The sequence below is a fragment of the Dipodomys spectabilis genome, unplaced genomic scaffold (genome assembly GCF_019054845.1).
Source record: "Dipodomys spectabilis isolate Male_0828 unplaced genomic scaffold, ASM1905484v1 ptg000434l, whole genome shotgun sequence".
NCBI lineage: Eukaryota > Metazoa > Chordata > Mammalia > Rodentia > Heteromyidae > Dipodomys > Dipodomys spectabilis.
This window is the reverse complement of record NW_024871111.1, coordinates 1,138,904-1,149,246: the sequence shown is the minus strand read 5'-3', so window position 1 is coordinate 1,149,246 and position 10,343 is coordinate 1,138,904. Positions and strand designations below refer to the sequence as shown.

At 35.3% G+C, this 10,343-nt stretch overlaps 1 pseudogene; it reads left to right on the top strand.

Annotated features, from left to right (window-relative positions):
• Positions 1 to 8,687: 8,687 nt before the first annotated feature.
• LOC122097774 lies at positions 8,688 to 8,784 on the top strand (annotated as a pseudogene).
• Positions 8,785 to 10,343: the final 1,559 nt, after the last annotated feature.

Here is a 10,343-nt window from a genome sequence, read left to right as displayed (position 1 = left end):
TACAGAAAGCAAGACTCCTACATGGAACATGAATTATGAGGCCACTCTCATTCTAAATCATGCTTGCTAATCATGCAATTTTGTAGAAAGTAGAATGGAAGAATAATATTGTTCCCAAAGCAAGTCAGATATATGAGCACGGATTTAACTGAAAAAAAAATGTCCATCTTGTGAGAGCAGGGATTATATTAGCAATGAACTGGTGGCTAAGATCACATTTCTTTTTTTTTCTTCACTTGTATATGTATATTTTTGTTGGCGGTGGTCTTGGCACTTGAACTCTGGGCCTGCGAGCTGTCTCTCTTCTATTCAGCTCAAGGCTAATGCTCTACCACTTTATCCACAGTGCCATTTCCAGTTTACTTTTAGTTAATTGGAGAAAAGAGTCTCTGGGACTTTCATACCTGGGCTGGCTTTGAACCCCAATCCTCATATCTCACCACAACCCAGCTTAGATCACATTTCTAACAGTGTAACTCAGGATAAGTAATGTGTGTGTTCATCTATCTTTATAAGAATTCTTGAGTTAGGGGCTGAGAAGGTGGCTCAGGGGTAGAGCAGTTGCCTTGCATGCATGAGGCCCTGGGTTCGATTCCTCAGCACCACATAAGCAAAAAAGAAAAAAGTCGAAAGTGGCGCTGTGACTCAAGTGGTAGAGTGCTAGCCTTGAGATGAAGAGCTGAGGGACAGCGCCCAAGCCCAGAGTTCAGGCCCCATGACCGGAACCCCCACCAAAACAAAAAAAAAAAGAATTCTTGAGTTAAAAATCTGGGCTACAGCTTAGACATTACCCTCACAAAAATGTTTGTAGTTTAAAAGTTGATACTCCTGGAGAAATAAAACCTTAGAATGAAAAGGAGTCTGGGAAATTCAGTTTGCATCCAGCTTGGGCAGAACAGTCTTTCCAACAGTACATATAATAAAGCAGCCAAAAGCTGGATTGGAAGAATGGCTCAGGTGGTAGAATACCAGTTATGAGCAAGATTGCCGAATAAGAGGTTGAGACTATTTCATGCATACATAGACACATACACAAACACACAGAGGCACTTATATGTGCACACACAAATACACAAATGAAACAACTCTCAGAATGTGTAGAAAAGTTAGAAAACAACAGAATATATATCCTGATTAAGACTCGAATCAAGGGATAATTTTTAATATTAGAAAGTACTCAAATGAACTTCCTTCAAAAAAGTTTGAGAATATTACATAGGTACTGTCCAGACATAGTAAGAGAGTCAATTAATCATTATTATAGGGATCGCATCCATGGAGGAATGAATCAGAGACCCCGCAAGTGCATCTGAAAATATTCATATCCTGTGTCAAATGTTAGAACATCTTTGAAAATAGTAGATAAGCAGTCTGAACAGTCACTATGGTGTATAATATCCCTGGAGAAGTTCAGAATTGGTAGTCTGTATCTAGATTAAATAAACCAAGAATCTATGGCAGGGCAATGTGATACAAGCCTAGAATTCTAGCACTGAGATTAAGACAGGAGATTAGAGAGTGGAATTACATAGTGATACCTTCCCTGGACCAGGTAGTATAATTTTGTCTTAATAAAAAAAAAACAAACCAGAAAGGAATACATAATTGGACGTTTGGGCTAATTTTGTCACTATGTTTTGAGAAGTCAAATTTTCTGTTGAAATGCAACTCATACTTAATCCTCACTTGTGTTTTAAATTCTCTCTTCATTACAGATCATTCCTAGATGCAAAATGACTCATGATTCCCATCCAAAATTTGAAAAAGTAAATAATCATCATTCTGTTGTATCTCAAAGAAATGATGTAGGATTACAAAAACTTAAGCCTAGAAAAATAGCAAAGTTCGTCTAATGTAGGATTTTGAAGATCTTGCTAAATTAGAATTTAGATTTAAAATAAATATTTTGATTTTGTTTTTAATTTCATATTCTATCGGATGCTAAAATTTCTTTTTAAGTAGAGGGTTTAATTGACAAATTCACAAATGATTTTGCATTCTATTTGCCTAGAATATTCTTTCAAGAGAGTTATAATTAGAACTTAGTTAATAGATAATTCCAATAATTAATGTATAAAATGATAATGTGAATGGTGTAGACAGAGTTGCCAAAAATTGATGATATTCATTTATAAATTTAGAATAAGAGCAATTTTTGGAGTCTTTGTTATAACATGGTATGAAGAGAATAATCATGTGACATCTACTTTCTTCTACCTGTATGTAACACCGGAAGCAATTTCCTTAATTATTTGCCACTGTACACAATGAGAAAAATGTTAGTTTTGAGGTTTCTTTTTATTTTTGTTTTTGTTTTATTGGTTTGTCCTAGGGCTTGAACTCTGGGCCTGGACACTGTGTCTAAGCCTGTTTATGCTCAAGGTTCGTGCTCTCCCCCTTCAACCTCAATGCCACTTGTGTCTGACTTTTGCTGATAAGTTTATACGATAAGAATCTAGGGAATCTTCCTGCCTGGATGGGCTTTGAACTGTAATCTTCTGACCTTAGCATCCAGAATTTATATGATAGTTAAAAAGTATAAATATAAATAATATTTGCAAGTGTTCCCATCTCAAGAATAACAGTGGAGGGGAAATGATGCAACCCAGTTTATTGTGGTGTTCTTTCCAAAACATGTGTGGCATCACATTAGCAGAGTTGTATTTTTTTCACAATAGAGATAAGCTATTCATGATGTGAATTAAGGGAAGTTTGAGGTGCACCCTAAAATTTCTAAACTGTTGGACTAGGATGACTCTATGTCATAAATATTGGAATTGGTGGTCATAAAAAAATAGCTTACTGTGATAAACAATTGCTTACTCTTGAAGAATTATTACCTATGCTGCATAGTTTTATCCTCAACCAGAATGTGGTTATTTTTCTGTTGACTCTCAATCTGTAACACCCCATGGAAAAATGCATCTATTGCAGAATTATGTAACATGCAAGCCGGTACTGTTTTGAATCTCTCAGGTATGGAATCTTCTGAATTTGAAAATGAGTAGTTATTAGTCATTGGAATGTTGAAGAACACATATATTCTGTCTTCTTAACAACTTATTTACTTTTAAAATTATAGGTTTCCATAGAATTAAACTGTTTTCGCTTTTAGTATGAGAAAGTACTATATTTATTCTTTTTTCAAAATATTGGTAAGTATATTTTGAAAATATTGTCTAGTCAGATAGCATTCAAGTTGGTGGTCCTCAGATTAAAAAGGATAGTTAATTCAAATTAGACCCCAAACAGTATTGATTTTTAAAAAGGTACTACATAAAGAATAATATTTACTATACCAATACAGTGAAATTTTATTTCATGCAGCTTATTTTTTAAATTTAATTTTATTGTCAAAGTGATGTACAGTGGGGTTACAGCAATTTTAAGGTAATGAATAAATAACTTTGCAAACTTGATACACCTTCCCTGATTTTCTTCAGTTTTCCTTCACCCCAATACTCCTCACAAGTTGTAATGTATATTTACAACATAGTGTCTTGTGAGTATTGCTATTGCATTGGTTTGCCTTTGTCCTTTGTCTCACCATTTTTTTGTTCCTCTTCCCTTCTCTAATTAACATAAATATATACACAATACACAGGCTACCAAAATCAAATACAGCAGGGAATAAAGCACAGGGGAAAAACCCCAAAGAAAACAGAAATCACATAGCACATTAAAAACAAAAACCACAAATAATACTCTCGGTTTCATATCTTGGAGTTCATTTTGCTCAGAATCAGCTTATATGGTTTTATATACGCATAACAAAGCCACTGGAAAATAATAGTTTCATGGACACTATATCATGAAAACAACATGTTAACTGTTTTTCATGGTAAAGGTGGGGTTAGGATTGGTGAATTCGCAGTTCTAATAAAAGAATTTCAAAAGAGTTTTAAAATTATAACAGGTAAATTTTTATTTGTTCAAATTTTTTAACAACTTTGCCTATTACGAAAATTTAAATTTGCCTGGGAAAATAGGCATTCATGCAAAGTAATCCATGGAGACTTTGCTGAGAGGGAGCAATGTGGGTGAAGATGGCTCATTTTCACACTAAACAAACCTCAGAAACCTTTCTATAAATCCTGTAGGTTCCCTTGAGAATTGTCCTTAGCCAGGAAATCTATTCTTACTGTGTGAAACAAGGTTGTAGTGGAATTTAAATTCAAAGTTTTTTAAAAAAAAGACATCAAAATTTGTGAATTGACTTTAATTACCAAACAGTAATTCTCTGAAAAAGATAATTTGGGTCCAAATATTTAGGGAGAAAGTGCCCTCAACATTGAAAGAAGGTATTGGGTTTACACTTTTCTGTTTGTAATACTTTCCACAATGTCTTTGCACATGAAGCACTGAACAACAGAAAAAAATCTGATTGGATACTTGAAACCAATGATTTCACATTTTTTAGTAGCTTACAATATGTAATATCCTTATTAACATGAGATATTGAGGACTTCACTTATTAAATAAGCCAAAAAGTTTGGGATCAGAAAATAATTGAGCAAATTGAAAAGGCGAGAATACTCATTCTTAGAAGCCCTAGCTAAGCATATTTACTTCAGGAGTGGAGGGAGGCCAAACTTTTTGATATTCATTGTCTTAATATATTTGATACCTAAAGTGATTTTACGGAGCCTATTTAGCTCACTACAATGCAGAACAGATTGAATGAAGACATGAAAATAAATTCCACATCCAAATAAAAGAGTTGTAAAAGGAAATCCATGAAGATGTAGTGTGGGTAGAGCCGGTCAGATCTGGTTGAGTCAGCTAGAGTAGCAGTTGAAGCACACTTCCTGCTAATAGAGACGTGACCCACAGGCATGTCTGCCTAGCTTGCCAGCCATGAGCTGTCCATGCTCCCTACAAGCCCGGGAAGACCAATCAGTGCCTGTCACCAAGCAGTGCCCATCACAAATGCCTTACATCAACTCCCCACTAAGTAATTGGCTGGGAAGGACTCAGGAGGTTGGGAAAGCTGGGGCTATATAATCCCCCCCCTTGTGCAGAAATAAACAAGACCTGCATAAGCCTGTTCTCCCAACGTGTGTTCCTTGTGTGAGTCGTTCATGCTTACCTCCTGCTGGAGATCTAGCCCTACAAGTGGTGCCCAACGAGTGGCTCGATCGCTTTCTGCAGATGGACGGTCGAGGGTCTAGTGCAAAATTAGTGCCTCCATGGGCAACCTTCCCCCAGCAGCAGGAGAGCCTCAATCACAAGCATTTTTTGCCCTGCTCCAGAGTAGGCAGATAAAAGTATTACAAAAGGAAGCTAGATTAATATGGGAAATAGTGAATGAATTGTATCCCTGGATTGACTCCGGGGCCATTTGGGTTCCAGACAGGTGGACCCTGGTCCTTCAGGCAGTTCATAAAAAGGAAGTCCGTGACGGCTCTGAGCTGCCCCTAATCTTTTACCCCATTATAGTAGCTATTCAAGCCTGTCTATCAGGGAAAGAAGAAGGGGAAACTCTGCAAGCGTTTAACACTTCGCTGCAAGAAGAAACAGAACAAAAGGAAATTTGCAAAGCTGCTTTAGCACTCCCATCTTCTTGTGACACAGCAAACAATTCCAGCAAGAACACAGATAACCAACAACTTCCACTAACAGGTGACCCAGGGGGCTGGCCAGCTACGCTTGTACAACCGCCTCCCCCACACTATCAGTCACAGGAAGCCTGCCCAATCACTTCTTTTGGCTGTTTAGGCAAGCCTGGGAATTCTCCTCAGAAAATTTTGTATCCTTGGGCAGAGATATCCAACTTTGCCCAAGAACAAAAACTCGTTGTTCCCCCTGTAATACAACAGTTGTTCACAGGCCCCACATCTACCATGGCAACGACAGCCAAGCCTATAAATGAACCCCAGTTCATGTTCCCTGAAAACGTCCACTGAACATCTGCACGACCTAACCAATGGTAACCCCATGACACAAAAATACCGGGCCACTGTCAAGGAAGATGGGTTACACTCCCTTAATGCTCAACAGATGCTCGAAACCCTTAGCATTGATCTTAACTGCCCCCATGATTGGAAGAGCTTAATGATCTGTAGTCAACAAGAAAGTTTAAAAAAGGCTTAGAATGTATTCCTAAGTACCAGTTTTATAAATGGCTTTGCACTGTGGTTTGTGGTTATTTTATTTTACATGAGATAATATTTTCTACTACCAATAAGTTTTGGAAAAAGAAGAAAACTAAAATTTACTATTGTAGAGGAATATGATAGAAGTAGAAGAAAGATTTTATGTTTGTCAAATCTTTGATGAGTACCCATATTCAAGACTTAAAGTCATATTTCTTACTATGTTAGACAGATAGGGAAAACAAAACACCATATGATAAGGCAACTATTTGTGATTTTTTAAAATGTACCTAGTATGTGATGAAATTTACTTTATTAGCTAATATGGGAGGCTGATCTATTTAACAAATTTTTGAAGTCACCTATTGAAAAAACAAATGATGGGGGGTGTAATTTCTACACTCTAATGAATGGATGAACCTGTTTGGCATTAGTGCTGGGTAAATAAATAAACTCTATTGTAACTTGCTCCCTACCCTTGAAAAACTATTTATGTCACTAAATATCATCTCCTTGTAAAGTGTTATTTGGCAAATGTGATTTTTAAAAGTTTATTTGAAAAGGAATATACTTTCAGGAGATTAAATGTAGGTTATCATTAGTTTGAAAATGACAACATTTTTATACTACAGAACCAAGTTTTACTGAAGTACCAGTGTTTTGAAGCACTAAGGATCTTCTCAATTAACATTTTTCTGAATTATATTTGAACTCTATGTCAAGTATTACTAGCATTGGTAGACCAAATATGGATCTATCGTTCCAGGAACTATTTTTTTGGTCTGCTGATGCTGGAATGAAATCATTCATTAATCATTAGGAGAGGGGTATTACAAATGATCTTGTGACATTTGTGGTCTTGTTCAATCATATATGATGTTCATCTGAAAATTGAAAGTCTGAATTACTGTACTTTCACATTTTGTGATTTCATCTTGCATTTTAAGTTGCCTTGCATTTCACAATTGCTTACTGATAATTCCTGCATTTCAAGGAATTGGGGCTGAAATATAGAAAATGAGAAATTGAGATGGGTCTTCAGTTACTTTCTGTTGGCATGTTGCATGGACGTAGGTGAGAACTCTTGCCTTAGTTATCTGATGATGCGGATAACTGGGACCTGGGATCCTAGGACCCGTGGATCCTGTAGAAGAATAATAGCTTTTAGACATCATATCAGAAAAATTTGAGTATAATCAGTAGGAATGCTTCAGAAACATGGAGAAAAACAGTTTGGGACCAGCGAGTTAAAACAATAAACAGAGCAGCAAAGCAAAATCCCTTATAGATTAGAAGCAAACAACATTGTTTTTTTTACCATGTGAGTTCAGAAGACCAAGAACATTTAGAAGTTATCACAAGTTTATACCGAAAACATTGCATTGATAATTTTTATATTCTAATATATATTCTAATCCTGATTATTTATATTCCAATCTATTTATTGGAATAAATATCAATTAATTTTTCATATTATCAATTAATTCTAATAAGATTCACTGTGTGAAATATAAAATCAGCACATATAAATATAAAATATATAATAATATATAATATTAGAAAATGTTTGGCATTGTTCTGTTGTGGTAAGGGTATCAAAGGCAACAGTTTTTTTTTCTTTCTGCTTATGTGGTGATGAGGAATCAAACCCAGGGCCTCAGGCATGCAAGGCGAGCACTCTACCACTGAGCCACATGAGGCAACGGTTTTAAAGTATTATTCCATTACCTCTACCTCAGTGTTTGGTAGAATTAGAGCTAAAGCTTTACCATTCTGAGATATACAGCCTAGAGACAAGAAGAAACACTGTGATTAAAACATTACCAATTTAAGGCCTAATAACGAGGAGAAACATATGGACTTCTTTTGGAGCTATGGAATATATTTGGTGATAGAAAATCAGTGGTGTAAGTTCCTGCCTGCTTGGATGGTAGACAGGCCAACACATTAGGTAATCATACATATGAACAATTTTTTCACCTTCTTGGCTTTAGCTTCTTTTGAAATGTTAGGGTGTAATAAACAATTATATTTTGAAAAAATACCTTCTAGTCTGAACAGTACTGTCTGAACTGTTTGTCTCTTTATGATCCCTTGTAACAGATTAGTTTTGCTCCAATAAGAAAATCTATGCTGTCAGGGTAAGATTCTGGTTGGTCTGTTCCTACATGGAGCAACGATAAAGGGTCAGGAAGACATTTGTGCCAGTGAGACCTCATTTGGGAGATTTTAAGCTGCAGAAGTTTAGAAGTAGCTCTTAAGCAAGGCTTACTTTGACTCCATTATCTCCACAAAGCTAAATCAGTTAATAAATAAGTACTTGGAAATCCATCATCTTTGGACCTAGATATAAAGGCTGCAAAGTATGATCCAATTTCAAATAAAAAGACTTAAAATAGTCATTGAAAAAATTGCAAATGTGAGCAATTGAACAAACAATATAAGTTTTTTCCACCATACACAGAATTTTACTGAAATAAGATGAACTGCAATTTTGGGAACAATAAGGTTTCCTTCTTACAAATAGGCAACCAAAGATATATGCCTGTCTTAAGATTGCATCATTAACTACTTAAATTTCCAGGATACTACATACTTCAGCAGCATGTCTACCCAAATTACAATACAGAGATTTACATGGCTCTTGTACAAGGATGATATGAAAATTTGTGAAGTATTGCATATTTTTCATTCTTCTGATGCAAGAAATTAAAAACAGTTATTAAAAAGTTGATTACAAATATACAAGTGTAAGAATACATGTAATTCATAGAAATAAAAGTTTCTATGAATCTTCACTTTTTACAAATTCCTTTACATAGCATAACCTTTATAAACTTTTGAAGTAAGATAACATTGTCATTTTATCCTAAAGAAATAAAATTCTTTAAGGACCAAGGAATTAAAGGAATCTTAAACGGTTTCTATATGGAATGCAATCTGAAAGGACACATTTATTAATGAACCTCTATATTATAAAACAATGTCGAATTCAAAGGATTATATCTAGGAGAGAATGAAATAGGTTATGGACATTACACAAACAGATTACTAAATATTTTTAAATATACTTTTTTCAGACATGCACCAGAAATATCTTTACTTTCTGTATTACTCATTTCAACAGATAAGTTAAAATTATTTATGATTTAAAAAATCACAAACTCTATAGAAATCATTATAGATGTATACAAACAACTCGAATATATTTTGACATCAAAGTCAGGCAATTCACTTGGAAGAATACTATGGAATCCATGAATTTTTAAAGTAAGATATTGCTGTTGCTTTGTATTGTGAAAATATTTTGTATGGACACATAGGATGGACTGGCTATTTTGAAATTTAAGAAACTTAACCGAATCATTCGGACTTAGGAGAACAATTTGTACAGCTTTCCAAAACTTCGAAGAGGTAGTAATACATACTTATCCTTTTGGCAATATCAAATGCAGCTTCTTCCAAGTTGTGCTTCAGACCTGGTTTGAAATAATGGTTCACCAGAAGGAGATCCAGCATATCTTTGCTATATCTATTACCAGCATCAAGATGCAAGGGGGTCAAGAGGCCTTTAGTTTGGGCTTTGTATCTGTATCACGATGAAATAAAGAAGCCACTGTGGTATTATTCCATGTATAAGTACTGTGCAGGGGTGTCCAGCCATTCACAATTATTCCAGGAATATCTACCTTGAGCCACCAAGTCATGGACAATGTGTAAGTGTCCACTGTAGGCTTCTCGATGAAGAGGGGTATACTAATCGTCATCCCTAGTATTCACATGAGTGGCCTTTTTGGAAAGTCGTCTCTGCACTGTAGTAAGGCGGTTATTTTCAGCAGAACAAAGAAGAAATTTGCTTCAATCCTTTGCCATTTTTTTCTTGCAACTGATACCATTTCACACTTTTTCTTCTTGTTCTTCAACTTCATAGGAATTGCCTAACCAGAGAATTTGAGTGTCAGTGAGAATTAGTTGTCCATGTATTTTCCCAATAGTTCACATTGGATGAAATGGTTAGAAAAATCCGGTGAATTTTCTGCATTTGTTTTTTTCACTATTATTTATTTTCTCTTTTTTCATTTTTACTATTCTAAATTATTCTAACTGGAGAGTAGGGAATTGGTAGAGAGCAGAGGAAAGATTTTCCTCCGTATTCAAAGGTACAGAATGAAAATGAGGACTAGTGGTGTCTTCATGAGCAGCTTATTCTAGGAATGAGAAAATAGGAAGTAATGCTTTCTATGTAAA